Raw genomic sequence first — 15996 nt, forward strand, 5'->3', positions numbered from 1 at the left:
CTCACTGCACCCTTGAACTCCTGGGCTCAAGCCATCTTCCTGCCTCAGTCTCCTGAATAGCTAGGACTACAGGCATGCACTAACATGCCTGGCTAATTTTTAAATTTTGTAGAAATGAGGTCTCGCTATGTTGCCCAAGCTGGTCTGGAACTCCAGGCTTCAAGCGATCCTCCTGCCTCAGCTTCCCAAAGTGCTAGGATTACAAGCGTAAGCCACTGTCTCTGGCCTGGATGTATTTTGAGGGACAATTTTTCAACCTACTACAGAGGGGAAAGACAGAGAGAGAAATGAAGTTGAAAGATGGGGAAGGGCACCATGAGCACTGATTTAGGAGCTGCTCATCTCTGCCAAAATGCTGAGTAATTGCCCTCTACTACTTGGTCTTGTTCCTCAATCAACCCGTACAAATCTGTAGGATGCTCCCAGCTGGAAGGTCCACATTCTGCTCTTCTGAGTCTCCCAGTGCTTAGCAGCAGTTTTACAACACTGGCTGGGCTTGCTGCGGCGGGAATCCTAACAGACAATGTGGGATAGGTATAGGGGTTTGGAGACCTGGGTTCTGGGTCTGGCTGTACCACCAGCTCTCTGTCGGCCCCGGAGCCAGACACTGCTCTTCTCTGCACCTTACTCCTGTCCACACACCGTTGCCCATGCTGCTTTTTTGTCTTGGGTCTCCTTTCCACCCTCTCTCCCTTCTCCAATCTCAGCTTACCTATGTCTTCCGGAGATCTTTTACCTAACTCCCAGGGTGGGGCTAGCAGCTGACACCCTGACGACAGGCAAATGCATTTTGTTTTGAGTGGCTTAGAGAAACTAAATCTATAATATCCCTGAAATGGCCTGTTTCCTTGTCTGTCATCCACAGAAACCCACCAACCCATGAGCACCTCAAGTGGCCAAGAGCCTGGAGTCTGACTGCTTGGGTTCAAATCAAGGCTCTGCCACTTACTATCTATGTGGCTTTGGGACAGTTACTTACCTTTTTTGTGCCTCAGTTTCCTCATCTGTAAAATGAAAGTAACAAGAATAACATCTGTCATCCAGTGTTATAATCATAACTAAATGAGCTGTTATCTGTAAAGTGCTTAGGACTGGGCCTGGCATGAGGTAAGCACATATTTAATACTAATTATCATCATCATTATTTGTATCCTCAGGGTCAGGCACACGACGGGCACTTGTGAAAGTGTTGATGGAAATCAGGTGATTTCCAGGTTCTTTCCAGTTCTTTTTTTTTTTTTTTTGAGACAGAGTTTTGCACTTGTTGCCCACGCTGGAGTGCAATGGTTCAATCTCGGCTCACTGCAACCTCTGCCTCCTGGGTTCAAGTGATTCTCTTGCCTCAGCCTCCTGAGTAGCTGGGATTCCAGGCGTGCGCCACCACAACTAGCTAATTTTTTATTTTTAGTAGAGACAAGGTTTCTCCATGTTGGTCAGGCTGGCCTTGAACTCCTGACCTCAGGTGATCTGCCCACTTCAGCCTCCCAAAGTGCTGGGGATTACAGGCTTGAGCCACCGCGCCTAGCCTAAGTTCTTTCCAGTTCTGCACATGCTTTTTTTTTTTTTTTTTTGAGACAGAGTTTTGCTCTGTCGCCCAGGCTGGAGTGCAGTTGTGTGATCTTGGCTCACTGCAACCTCCGCCTCCTGGGTTCAAGCGATTCTCCTGCCTCAGCCTCCCAAGTTGCTGGGATTACAGGTATCCTCCACCACGTCCAACTAATTTTTGTATTCTTAGTAGAGATGGGGTTTCACCATGTTGGCCAGGCTGGTCTAGAACTCCCGACCTCAGGTGATCCACCTGCCTCGGCCTCCCACAGTGCTGGGATTACAGGCATGAGCCACTGCACCTGGCCTAAGTTCTTTCCAGTTCTGCACATGCCCCAAGGTTGTGCCAGTGGCAAGATGGAACAGGGAAAGCCAGGCAGCAGCTACAGTGGCGTAGACAGTGATTTGAGCACATGCAAGCTCGGACTGGTGGGGAGCGTGGCCAAGCGCCTCATCTGCGATCCTGGTTCTTTGCAGAAACCATCCTGCCTCCTCTCTTTTCAGCCTCAGCCATCCCCTTTAGGGGTTCGCTGAGGATCCACTGTCTGAAAGCTGTCATGAGTCTGAGCAGGTCAGCAGCTGACCAGCCCAGAGGAAGCCCTTTCTTCAGTTTCCTCAGGTGGCCACAGTGGTAAGTGGCACAGGAGGAGAGAGGCTGGGCCAAACAAAATGCCCGCAGCCTTGCAGGGAGACGTGGAGTCTGCTATGAGTGAACAGTTCCCTCCTTCCCATGTCCCTCCCCACACACGTTTGCCCACAGGTTGCAACCTTTTTTATTTTTATTTTTGCCTTCATGGACCAGTCTTAGGAACCTCTGGCATCAATGGATGGAGAACTAGAAACACACAAGATTTGGGAGGCCTAAAAGATGATTTTTGTTATTTTATTTGTATATGCTCTGCTTTAAAAAAAAAAATTGATTCAAAACACCATAAGGTTATTCTGAGTGACCTAGCCTAGGCTGGCACTGGGCAAAGTTGTGTTTCCATCTTCCTGCCCCCAGGACATACATCTTCCTAACCCAGGTCCCTAGATGGTGGCCTCTCTTAGCTGCGCACCAACCAAGCCCAGCTGAGGTTGGCTGGTCTAGTGATCTTTCTCAGAACTATTTGCATTTGAGAAGCATGGGAAGCCCCAGCTCCCCACTCCTTCCAGGCCACAGTTCCCAAGAGCCCAATGCTCTGGGAGATGGTACCAGATAATCTTTCATACATTCAGTCAACAAATGTTTGCTGGTGCCAGGGCTGGAGATACAAAAGAGAAAATAAGGATCTTGCCCTCAAAGCCTCACCAATTATTGGGGAGATGTGCAAGCTACAAATAAGATAATTATGATAATAGAAAAGGGAATAAAATGCCACAGAAGGCCAATAACAGGAACTGACATTTGCTGAACTCCCGTGGCTGGGAGCTCTGCTATGTACTTTTATCATCCATGAACACACTGAAACCTCGCAATGACCCTGTGAAGCCCCCATTTTACACATGAGCAAATTGGGGCTCCGAGAACTACAGAAATCTGGCACAGGTCCCACAGCTCATAAGTGACTAAGCCAGATCTGTTAGGCTGAACTCTGTCTGAAAAGACAGGGAAGCTTCACAGAGGAGGTAGCTTTTAAATTGAGACTTGGAGGATGAGTAGGAGGTGGCCAGATCGAAAAGTTGAGGGAGAGGAGAGAGAAAGATGAGTACTACAGTCGGTGAGAACCAACGTAAGCTCAGCAACTTTAAGGAGTAGGGGAGAGCGACTACTCCTTCTCTTCACCTCCCATGGTCCAGAGTTGCTCACCCCTGGTCCAGAGCCTGCCCAGGGCATTCACACCCACACCTGGAAGCCCATGTCATCTGCTGAGGTATGTTCTCTTCCTTGTTTCCCTAGCTGGGAGAATTTCTGGGAGGCAAAGTGACAAGAATACCTGTTCTGGGACAGCCATGATCTGAATGTTTATGTCCCACCCCCTCAATTCCTATGTTGAAATCCTCACTCCCTATATGATGCTATTAGGAGGTGTAGCCTTTTGGAGCTGATGAGGTTTGGGGATGGAGCCCTCATGGCTGGGATTAGTGCCCTGATGAAAGAGACCCAAGAGAGACCCCTCACTCCTTCTACCATGTATGAACATGTTAATGCTCTATTTAATAATATATTAAGATACATGCAGTTAGAGCAAGAACTAGTTTAATGTTAATAGCCAGGTATCATAATTATTATTACTTGTTACTTCTAGGCTTAACCTTGACTGAGGGCTCTGGCTAGGAGAGAAAATATTTCTTAACCCATTTTTCACCTCTTAACAGTCTAAAACTTCCTGAGATGTATCTCTAAATATCTCTGTGGGGATTAAAAGCACCTTAGCAATGAAACTCCTTATACGTGGCTTTCCTAAGGAGCCAATGGTGTCCTCATAGCCATAAAGTCTAATCTGAAGATATAAAGGAGGCATGATTGGGGCCTCCTTGCTGCATTCCCATCTGGGCACTCACCAGACACTGAATCTGCCAGCGCTTTGATCTTGGACTTCCCGGCCTCCAGAGGTGAGAGAAATAAATTTCTGGCTGTTTGTTTGTTTGTTTGGAGACAAAGTTTCCCGCTTGTCACCCAGGCTGGAGTGCAATGGCACAATCTCGGCTCACTGCAACGTCTGCCTCCCGGGTTCAAGTGATTCTCCTGCCTCAGCCTCCCAAGTAGCTGGGATTACAGGCTCTTGCCACCACGCCTGGCTAATTTTTGTATTTTTACTAGAGATGGTGTTTCACCATGTTGGTCAGGCTGGTCTCAAACTCCTTACCTCCAGTGATCCACCTGCCTCGGCCTCCCAAAGTGCTAGGATTACAGGTGTGAGCCACCTCACCTGGCCAATTTCTGTTGTCTACAAAGTATCCAGTCTGTGGTCTTTTGTTATAGCAGCCAGAACAAACTAAGACAGGGACCAAACCCGCCTTGGTTCAGATCCCAACTTTGCAACTTCCTAGCTGTGTGAGCAAGTTGCCTTCCCTCAGTGAGCCTCAATTACTTCATCTGTAATAGGGGATAATAGGATCTCCTAAGCTTGTTCTCATGATTAACTGAGATGAGGTAGGCACATCTCCAGGCAGTGGACATAGCACAGTAAATGGCAGCTGTTATTGTTATTAGGAGGTATGTGTAAGAACACTTTGACTCTAAGTAGTTAATTTGGAGACTGAAACATTTTCCATGTGAGCAGATGCCCAGTGGCACTAATGACAATCTGTGGGCAAAAAATCTCCGCAGGATACATCCAGGATTAAATCAAATGAGGTAATTCATGGATAGAAAGTGCTCAGACCAGTGTCTAGCACGGACTGGGTGGTGCTCCAAAAATGAGAGCTCTCCCTGATATTTGCAATTCAATAAGCTTTCTTATGGAGACTTAAAATGGCTTGAGCACAATGTAAATAACCATGGTTTACAGGAGATATTTTTTCAGGAATTCATCTCATGTTCTCCATCAAGGGACCCCTATCTTGTGCAACCAATTTATCTCTCTTTACAAACCTTATTAGGTTCTGTCTGTGTACTTTCAAGAAAAGTTACTTTTTGGCAAGCTTGAATGGGAAAAGGGATATGATTGCTTTAAAACTAGAGATCTGGTGTGTAAGGTTGCCATGGAGACGATTTAATGTAAACTTTATTTTACAGCATGCCCAGCTAAGTAATTGGTCAGGAGGGAAGGGGAGAAGCTACGAGCAATTTCCTCCAAAAAAAGAAGAGGAAAAAAAAATCACTGGAGAAAAGCTAGCAGATGAAGAGAAATCTTTTTCCACTCAGGGAATGGCAATTAAAAGGTTCACACTTCTGGTAAGAGCAGAAACTGCATGATTTGGCGCTTTCTTTCCTTTCTTGTTTTTTTCGTCTTTCTGTGGATTGAAATACAGGGGGAAAATAGGAGTAGAGAAAGAAGAGGAAATAGCAAAGCTGATTAGTACTCCCAATTGAAAGGGTGTAGTATTTACAGCTATGAATAGGATAGCATTGGCTCCTAAGGAAAGCCATGTATAAGGGCTTTTATTGCTAAGGTGTTTTTAAGCCCCATGGAGATATTTAGACATACATCCCAGGAAGTTTTAGACTGTTAAGAGGTGAAAAATTGGTTAAAAGATATGTTCTCTTCTGGCCAGAGCTCTAAGTCAAGGTTAAGCCTAGCAGTAATAAATAATAGGTAAGAATTAGCGATACCTGGCTATTTATATTAAATGAATTCTTGCACTAACTGCATATATCTTAATATATTATTATATAGAGTATTAACATTTTACTAGTGTTTTATTGGTCTTTTAAAATTCTTTATTCTTTATTTTTTTATTTTTATTTTTTAGAGACAGGGTCTCATTTTGTCACCCAGGCTGGAGCACAGTGGCACGGTTGATCAAAGCTCATTGCCGCCTCAAATTCCTGGGCTCAAGCGATCCTCTCGCCTCAGCCTCCTGAGTAGCTGGAACTACAGGTGAGCACCATTATATCTGGCGAATTTTTTTAATTTTTGGTAAAGATAGGGTTTTGCTGTGTTTGTTGCCCAGGCTGGTCTTGAACTCCTGAGCTCAAGTGGTCTTCCCACCTTGGCCTCCCAAAGTGTTGGGATTACAGATGTGAGCCACTGTACCTGGCTAGTCTTTTGCTTTTTATTTATGTTTTAGAGATGAGGTCTGTCTATGTTACCCAGGCTGGCCTTGAACTCCTGGACTCAAGGGATTCAGCCTCCTTAGCCTCCCAAGTAGCTGGGACTGCAGGCACATGTGACCACACCCAGCTCATTAGTCTTCTTTTTTTTTTTTTTTTTTTTTGAGACAGAGTCTCGCTTTGTCGCCCAGGCTGGAGTGCAGTGGCCCAATCTCGGCTCACTGCAAGCTCCGCCTCCCGGGTTCACGCCATTCTCCTGCCTCAGCCTCCTGAGTAGCTGGGACTACAGGGGCCCGCCACCACACCTGGCTAATTTTCTGTATTTTTAGTAGAGACGGGGTTTCACCATGTTAGCCAGGATGGTCTCGATCTCCTGACCTCGTGATCTACCCGCCTCTGCCTCCCAAAGTGCTGGGATTACAGGCATTAGCCACCACGCCCAGCCTCATTAGTCTTTTTAAAAAGCAAGTTTTCTCTATTCATTAACCACTCCATTCACTAACTAATATTCTGCTAAGCTTTTGAGCCATCAGTCAATTGAAAAATATTTATTGAGTGTTTAATGTTTGCCAGAGCCAGTGCTAAGCCTATGGGTATAATAGGAGGTAATCAAAGTAGGCAGGGGCCTTTCCTGAATGGATTTTATAGTCTAGAAAGGAAGGAAAATCATCGATGAAAAATTACATAATTGTATTATATTTGTGGTAAAGGCCAAAAAGCACAAATCCAATGATGTGCAATCCTGTGTGAGCAGAATGTGAGAAGTATGAGTCTAAAGGCAAGTATGAAACATCACTCTTTCCAAACGTGAGTCTCAGAACTAAGAACTGGAATCCTGTGCACATGCTTTCCAATTCTGCACATTTATTTATTTATTTATTTATTTTTATTTATTTTTGAGACAGGGTCTCACTCTGTCCCCCAGGCTGGAGTGCAGTGGCACGCCCTTGGCTCACTCCAACCTCCACCTCCCAGGTTCAAGTGATTTTCGTGCCTCAGCCTCCCGAGTAGCTGGGACCACAGGCGTGCCCGGCTAATTTTTGTATTTTTTGTAAAGACTGGGTTTCACCCTGTTGCCCAGGCTGGTCTCAAACTCCTGATCTCAAAGTGATCCACTGGCCTCGGTCTCCTAAAGTGCTGGGATTACAGGCGTGAGCCACCATGCCTGGCTTTTTTTTTTTTTTTTCAGACAGGGTCTCATTTTGTCACTCAGGCTGGAGTGCAATGGCACGATCATGTCTCACTGCAGACTTGACCTCTTGGGCTCCGGTAATCCTCCCACCTCAGTCCCCCGAGTAGCTGGGACTACAGGCATGCACACCACAATGCCCAGCTAATTTCTACATTTTTTTTGTAGAGATGGGGTTTTGCCATGTTGCCCAGGCTGATTTTGAACTCCTAGGCTCAAGCTATCTGCCTGCCTCAGCCTCACAAAGTGCTGGGATTATAGATGTGAGCCACCCTGCCTGGTCTAGCAAATTTAAATTTAAATTGTTTGTTTATTTTAGTGTCCATTATATGCAAGGTACAAAACAGACATGATCCTTGTCCTCAACAAGCTTGCACTCTAAGTGGGGAGACAGATATTGAGCCCTTATTATGGGCCTGGCACCAGGTGAAGCACTTACATATATTATCTCATTTAAACTGCACGCTAACTTTATCAGATAGGTATTATTATCCCCATTTGTCTTTTTTTTATTTTTCATTTTTTTAACAAGGAAACCAAAGAAGCCAGCCCATTTTTCTTTTTTCTTTTTTTAATTTTTTTGACGGAGTCTCACTTTGTCATCCAGGCTGGAGTGCAATGGTGCTATCTCGGCTCATTGCAATTTTCGCCTTCCAGGTTCAAGCGATTCTCCTACCTCAGCCTCCCGAGTAGCTGGGATTACAGGTGCTTGTCACCACACCCGGCTAATTTTTGTATTTTTAGCAGAGACAGGGTTTCACTATGTTGGCCAGTCTGGTCTCGAACTCCTGACCTCAGGTGATCCACCCACCTCGGCCTCCCAAAGTACTGGGATTACAGGAGTGAGCCACCGTGCCCGGCCACCAGTCGATTTTTCATATGGGAAATGGAGTCACAGATTAGTGAAGCAACTTGCTCAAGGTCACACAACTAGTTAGTGGTGGATCGGAGATTTAAATCCAGACAGTGAGGTTTCAGGGCCTCGCTGCCAGGCTGCATGCTGCCAATCAGGCTGTGTGAGCCGCTGTTTGAAACTTCTTAGGCTCTTGGTCAGAAATTTGGAAGCATCATACTACGGAAGTGGTGGGAATAGCTTGAATTCAGGACAGAACTCCCCAAGGTTCAGAGGGGTTCCTGGGCAAAAGGAAAATCCCTTCCATTCCCCAGTGTTGGAGTTTAGCATGTCTTACCCCATCATTTTTCAGATGAGCCCACCATTTGGACCTACTCTGGGAACTCAGAGGAAGCATTTAACAAACTTCATGCACTGGAGGGGAAGGACAGTTATGGGGCACCCAGATTAGCTGGGCAGTGCCAGGCCTGTTTCCAGGATCACAGGAAAAGAGCAGCCACCAAGCACATATGGCCCATGGGGATGGGCCTGGGAAAAGGAGAGAACCATAGGAGGCCGTGAGAAAGAGGTTACAGAGGCTACAACCCTGGGCTGGGACTCTTGTGGGTCCTGCTTGGAAGTCACTCACTGTGTGGCTTCAGGCAGTCACTGTGCTTCCCTGAACCTCAGTTTCCTCTTCTGGCTATTCCCACTGCTTCCACAGTACAATGGGTTGTTTTGTTTTTAATTGTTTATTTCTTATTTCTATAGGTTATTGGGGAACAGGTGGTATTTGGTTGCATGAGTAAGTCCTTTAGTGGTGATTTCTGAGATTTTGATTTAGTGGTGATTTCTGAGATGGGCCTGGGAAAAGGAGAGAACCATAGGAGGCCGTGAGAAAGGTTACAGAGGCTACAACCCTGCGCTGGGACTCTTGTGGGTCCTGCTTGGAAGTGACTCACTGTGTGGCTTCAGGCAGTCACTGTGCTCTCCTGAACCTCAGTTTCCTCTTCTGGCTGTTCCCACTGCTTCCACAGTACAATGGGTTGTTTTGTTTTTTAATTGTTTATTTCTATAGGTTATTGGGGATCAAGTGGTATTTGGTTGCATGAGTAAGTCTTTTAGTGGTGATTTCTGAGATTTTGGTGCACCCATCACCTGAGCAGCATACACTGCACCCAATTTGTAGTCTTTTATCCCTCACCTCCTTCCCACCCAAATGCTTTTTTTGTTTGTTTGTTTGTTTGTTTTTGAGATGGAGTCTCATTCTGTTGCCCAGGCTGGAGTGCAGTGGCATGATCTCAGCTCACTGTAATCTCCGGCTCCCGGATTCAAGCGATTCTCCTGCCTCAGCCTCCTGAGTATCTGGGACTACAGGCACATGCCACCACCATGCCCGGCTAATTTTTGTATATTTTTAGTAGAGACGGGGTTTCACCATGTTGGCCAGGGTCTCAAACTCCTGGCCTCAAGTGATCTGCCTGCCTCAGCCTCCCAAAGTGCATGGATTTCAGGCGTGAGCCACTGTGCCCAGCATGATGTTTCCAAATGCCTGACCAATTGCCTAGAATGAGGAAATGGAGGCAAGGTGTTTGATCTTGCTCAAGGTCACATGGCTAAGAAGCAAGAAGCCTGGACACAAACCCAGGTTCTCATCCCCACCTATCCCAGTCCTTCCCACTCTCAAAGGCCTAGCTCTCGCACCGAGCCAGCTCCCAGAGCAGGGGACTAGCTTGTTCTCAAGTGACCTTTCTCTCTACCCCTCTAAGCCACCCCAAAAGCCCCATCAGGGCCAGAACTAGGTACCATCCCCTCACCCAGCCCAACCCACCGCTGGGCACTCAACAGGATGGGCTTGTGATTGTTGGATGCAACTATTTGCCTGAAAAATAAAACCAACCTGGCATTTGCAGCCTCAGATGTCGGGGTGGCAAGCACTGCTTCGGTTACCTCTGAAATAATTAATGACAGTGCTTGTCTAATCTCACTTGAGGTGTGAGGAGCAGAAGAACAAGGGGGAGAGTTGCTGACTATGCCCCACGAGGGACTTAGAGGGCAATCTGTTTTTTTTTTTTCCTGCCTCAGGTTTATTTGTATAAATAGCACAGTAGGACCCCAGTCCCATGCAGACAGCAGCCCAGAGGGGTCGCACCAGTCCTTCTGTCCTCACATTGGCAGACAGAGGTCTCTACTCTGAAGCCTTTGTAGGGGCCTGGGCACCTTTGGGAGCCTGAGCTGGAACTGAAGCTGGAACTGTAGCCTGGGCCTTCGTTTGATCCTTGGCCTTGGCCTTTGGCCGACACAGCCTGAGCCCCTTGACAATGCGGGCGTGAGCACGCTTCCCAAGCTTGGGGTGGGCAATGTAGGCAAGTCGATCGAGCTTGCGGCTAACACCCTTTGGGATCTTGGGCTTAACCTCCTTGGGGTTTACGAGGGCCTCGATAGCCTCAGCACGTGCACTCATGGCCTTGGCATTGTTGGCCTGCATCTTCTTTAGGACCTTCTTGTTGTGCTTCTTGGCAAAGCGCGTGTTCCTCAGGAACTTGGGGTCCACCGCCTTAAGAGATTCGTAACTTTGTGATCGGGGTTTCTTGATACCATTTCTGTGCCATTTTCAGGACTGGTTGTGTGTGGTGTGGTTCTTGGACTTGGCCATGTCTGCACCTTAAGCCGCGGCTCCCCTAGAGGGCTATGTTGATAAACTGGGCCTTAGAGCCTTGGCTGAGACAGCCCCTTGATTCTTGCTTTTCAGGCTTCAAGATGGCAGACAGTTGGCCCGCAGTTCTCACTGAACCAGCTAGTCATGTTATCACCTGGAAGAGACAACTCTAGACATGCTTTCCCTCATACTCAGGCCCACACATTCCCACACAAATGCACATGCATGCAGTGCCCATCCAGCTCACATCATGAGGTTACTTCCAGGGTTACAGCTCATTCAGGACAGAGGAATTGCTGTGACCTCACACTGCCACCTCCCACTTGCTGTGACCCCACTGAGCCTAAGGCCAGTGGCTTCAGATGTGGCATCCACCCTGTGCCAGGCTCACTAGCAGCATCATGCCTCTCACAAAATCTGCATGAAGAGGAGCTTATTCGCCCTCACCCCCAATTTCCAGATGAGGAGACTGAGGCTTAGAGAAGTTAAGTCACCTGGCCGGAATCCCATACATAGTATGTGGCAGAGATAGGGTTGAAGACCAGGTCCCAGGTCTCTGGGACTCTGATGCACATAACCGGTAAATCAATCCAAGAAAGCCAGCAGGTTAGTGGAAACCAAGCTGGCTGGAGATCCCACTGCGACTAATCATATAAGACTCAGCCCAGCCCTTCATGATATGTGGGAATGAAGCATCACAGGGATGTCACTGAGGAATGAAGCCCTATAAGTGTCTACCCCTGCCAAAATAACAAAAATGCGACTCTCAGGGGCAGAACTGACACCCAGGCAGCCGTGGGGAGCTGGAAGGGCCTCTGCCCAGTCTGCCTCCTTGAGGGCAGAGGCTGGCACTGGGTTCCAGGAGCCTCCACGTGCCTCCCCCTGCTCCTGTCTCTCCCATTCTGTTTCCCAAAACATCTCCTCTGATCTCTTTAACATCCTGGGAGGTCTGCATCTTTCTCACCTCTGCAGGAAGGTGCTTGGAGAGCCAAGGCTGTTGGGTTAAAAATACAGGACTTGAAACTTCTGAGGACAGGGAAAGCGAAGTCCAACCTGCACAGTAGGTCTCAGGGTGACAAGAGAAGCTCTTCCTGCTGTGTCTGAGATACTGAGAATTTGCATGAAAATCTTCCAGGCCAGAGTCATCAGCTCAAAACTACTAAGCATTGTGACAACAAATAAAAACAATGGCAATTTATTTTTAATACTCTTTTTTAAATTATGGAAGTTATGCATGGTCATGTGTAAAAGAACATTTTTCTTTTTTTTGTTGCTGTTGTTTTTTAGTTTAGTTTAGTTTAGTTGTTTAGTTTGAGATGGGGTTTTGCATTTGTCACCTAGCCTGGAGTGCATTGGCACAATTATAACTCACTGTAGCCCCGAACTGCTGGGCTCAAGCGATCCCCCTGCTTCAGACTCTTGAGTAGCTGGGACTACAGCCTTGAGCCACCATTCCTGGCTAATTTTTGAAGTTTTTTGTAGAGATGAGATCTCACTATGTTGCCCAGGCTTGTCTTAAACTCCTGGCCTCAAGCATCCTCCCATCTTGGCCTCCCAAAGTGCTGGGGTTACAGGTGTGGGCCACTGCGCCTGGCCATTCTTCTTTTTTTTTAATGCCTAAACAAAGATATGTGCATGTATGTGTGTATAGTGTTAGGATGTTTGTTCCTTTCTTTTGCTTTCTTTCCTTTTTCTACAAAAAGAATCATTCTATACTGTTCTGGAATATACTTTTTTCATTTAACAATACATAGTGGACAGCTTTCCAATATATTTAGATCTATTAATTAATCTACAATTATATTAAGTAATTCACATGATTCAAAACTCCAGAGGTACACAACAATATTCAAAAATGAGCCTCCCTCTCACCCCTACCCCAGGTACCCGGTTATCTCCCCAAAACCTTCCAGTGTTACCTTTCTTGTGCATCCTTCCAGGGCTGCGTTAAGCATGGATAAGCAATTACGTATATGCATTGCCCCCCACCCCCCGTTTTACATAACAGGACATACTGTATATCTTGTACATATAATACTGTTCTGCACCTTGCTTTTTTTTTTTTTTTTCGAGACAGGCTCTTAAAGGCTCATGATTGTGCCACTGCACTCTAGGCCCAGACTTAGAGTGCAGTGACACAATCATGGCTCACTGCAGCCTCGACTTCCTGGGTTCAAGCAGTTCTCCTGCCTCAGCCTCCCAAGTAGTTGGGACCACAGGCGTGTGCCATCACACTCAGCTACTTTTTGTAAGTTTTTTGGAGAGATGGGATTTCACCATGTTGCCCAGGCTGGTCTCGAACCCCTAGGCTCAAAGGATTCGACCACTTCGCACACCCAAATTGCTGGGATTACAGGCATGAGCCGCCGCACCCAGCCTGCACCTTGCTTTTTTCACTATAATACCATTTCCCAGCGGTCATTCATATCCATATGCAATATTTCATTCTTTTTAGTAGCTAGTAACATCCTGTGTGAGATATGTAGACTCATTCATTCAGCTTTCTCTCACTGGTGGCCTTGTAGCTTGGGTCCAATTTTTTTGCTTGTTGCGGTTATGAGTGCTTCAGTGAATCTCCTTGCGCACGTATCTTTAATAAAAGCACTCATAGTTTATTTCCTAGAAGTGGAATTGCTGTGTCAAAAAGTATGCATTTTAATTTGTAATAATTTAGTCATTATGTATGCATGTTTTAAATTTTAATAAATAATGTCAGATGATTTTCTCAAAGATTGTAGCAAGTTTTAAAGCATGAGTTTATGATCTGTGAATTGTATTTCAGTTTTTAAAAAAGAGCAATTTTTAAAAAATATTAGCTGGGTGTGTAGTGCATGCCCGTAGTCCCAGCTACTCAGGAGGCTGAGGTGGAAACCCAGGGGTTTGAGGCTGCAGTGCGCTATGATGGTGCCTGCGAGTAGCCACTGTACTTTATGCTGGGCAATATAGGGAGGCCCCATCTCTAAAAAAAAAAAAAAGGGTAGCAATTTGTGGCTCATTAACACTTCCCTATATATTACTAATTGTTTAAATTGTTGTCAATATTGTAAGAGAAAAATAGTATCTCCTGGTTGTAAATGTGTATTCCCTGACCTCCCTGTGAGGGTGAGCACGATCTCCTAAGTGTTTTGGCCACTTGCAGTCAACTTCTATGAATTCTCTGTGTCCTTTGCCATTTTTCTTTTCTTTTTTTTTTTTTTTTTTTTGAGACGGCGTCTCAATCTGTCGCCCAGGCTGGAGTGCAGTGGCATGATCTCGGCTCACTGCAAGCTCCGCCTTCCAGGTTCACGCCATTCTCCTGCCTCAGCCTCCCAAGCAACTGGGACTACAGGCGCCCTCCACCGCGCCCAGCTAATTTTTTTTTTTTTTTGTATTTTTAGTAGAAACAGGGTTTCACCATGGTCTGGATCTCCTGACCTCGTGATCCACCCACCTCGGCCTCCCAAAGTGCTGAGATTACAGGCGTGAGCCACCGCGCCTGGCCATTTGCCCATTTTTCTAGTGGGTTCTTTGTCTTCTTCCTATGAACTTCTTTTTTTTTTTTTTTTTTGAGACGGAATCTCCCTCTGTCTCCCAGGCTGGAGTGCAGTGGCATGATCTCAGCTTACTGCACCCTCTGCCCTCCAGCATTCAAGCGATTCTTGTGCCTCAGCCTCCCAAGTAGTTGGGATTACAGGCGTGTGCCACCATGCCCAGCTAATTTTTGTGGGGTTTTTTATTTGTTTGTTTTTTGAGACGGAATCTCACTCTGTCACCCAGGCTGGAGTGCAGTGGCGCAATCTCCACCCACGGAAACCTCCGCCTCCCAGGTTCAAGTGATTCTCCTGCCTCAGCTTCCCAAGTAGCTGGGATTACAGGCGCCCACCATCACGCCTGGCTAATTTTTGTATTTTTAGTAGAGACAGGGTTTCACCACGTTGGCCAGGCTGGTCTCAAACTCCTGACCTCAGGTGATCTGCCTGCCTCGGCCTCCCAAAGTGCTGGGATTACAGGCGTGAGCCACCTCGCCCGGCCCCTATGCACTTCTTAGGATAATTCTTTGTATGAACCCTTTGTTTTATGTGGAAAAATTTGTCCCTAATCTGTTATTTTGGCTTTGTTAATAGTGTCGTTGCCATAAAGAAAAATTTATTTTTTGCGTAGTCAAATCTATCAAGCATAATATTTTAAGAAAAATAAATTTATTTTTATCTGTAAAAATACACATTTTTAATAGTGTGATTTCTATGAATGTTGATTTTGCTCGCTAGCCATATGCTTTACTATTCTAGGTAAAGTGAAAAATAGAAAATAACAATCAGTTGATAACATCAAGCTTGTTTACATTCCTTTGTTTCAGATGACTCTCCTGCCTCCAGACGATGATGACGATGGTGATGATGAAAACATCTACCCTGTACCAGGTGCTGTGCTAAACTCTTCGCACACATTATCTCACTTCATCCTTACAGCAGCCTTTGGAGGTAGGGTTTTTTTGTTTTGTTTTGGTTTGGTTTTTTGTACCTTTTTATTTATTTATTTAGAGACAGGATCTGGCTCTGTTGTCCAGGCTGGAGTGCAGTGGCACAATCACAACTCACTGTAACCTTGAATTCCTGGGCTCAAGCGAGCCTCCCACCTCAACCTCCTGAGTAACTGGGACTACAGGCGTACTCCACCATGCCCAGCTAATTTTTTTTTTTGAGACAGAGGGGTCTCACTGTGTTGTCTAGGCTCATTTTTTTAATTGAAATACAATTCATAGATCATAAGATTATCCTTTTAAAGTGTACCATTCAGGCCGGGTGCGGTGGCTCATGCCTGTAATCCTAGCACTTTGGGGGGCCAAGGTGGGTGGATCACTTGAGGTCAGGAGTTTGACACCAGTCTGGCCCACATTGTGAAACTCTTGTCTCGATTAAAAATACAAAAAATTAGGCTGAGCGCGGTGGCTCATGCCTGTAACCCCAGCACTTTGTGAGGCTGAGGCAGGCAGATCACCTGAGATCGGGAGTTCAAGACCAGCCTGACCAACATGGAGAAACCCTGTCTCTATTAAAAATACAAAATTAGCTGGGTGTGGTGGTGCATGCCTGTAATCTCAGCTACTTGGGAGGCTAAGGCAGGAGAATTGCTTGAACGTTTTAGAGGTGGAG

General features: G+C 46.2%; 1 protein-coding gene and 1 pseudogene across 17 annotated transcripts in view; one reads left to right on the forward strand and one right to left on the reverse strand.

Moving 5' to 3' along the window:
• Positions 1-2996: 2996 nt before the first annotated feature.
• HTR1D (5-hydroxytryptamine receptor 1D) overlaps positions 2997-15996 on the forward strand; it is a 53461-nt gene continuing 40461 nt past the window's right edge. For 3 of the 17 annotated variants that reach the window (XM_063631571.1, XM_063631569.1, XM_055262084.2), the window contains exons 1-4: positions 3135-3398; positions 5207-5365; positions 5884-6011; positions 15201-15324. The gene's annotated coding sequence lies outside the window, so the exon portion shown is untranslated. Of the gene's footprint in view, positions 3399-3843; positions 4081-5206; positions 5366-5883; positions 6012-15200; positions 15325-15996 lie in introns of all 17 variants that reach the window. The other 14 variants (XM_063631575.1, XM_063631572.1, XM_063631570.1 and 11 more) reach the window with 12 other exon arrangements.
• Positions 10361-10876, reverse strand: LOC129472441 (large ribosomal subunit protein eL29-like; annotated as a pseudogene).

The sequence above is a fragment of the Symphalangus syndactylus genome, chromosome 22, assembly GCF_028878055.3.
Source record: "Symphalangus syndactylus isolate Jambi chromosome 22, NHGRI_mSymSyn1-v2.1_pri, whole genome shotgun sequence".
NCBI classification, from domain to species: domain Eukaryota; kingdom Metazoa; phylum Chordata; class Mammalia; order Primates; family Hylobatidae; genus Symphalangus; species Symphalangus syndactylus.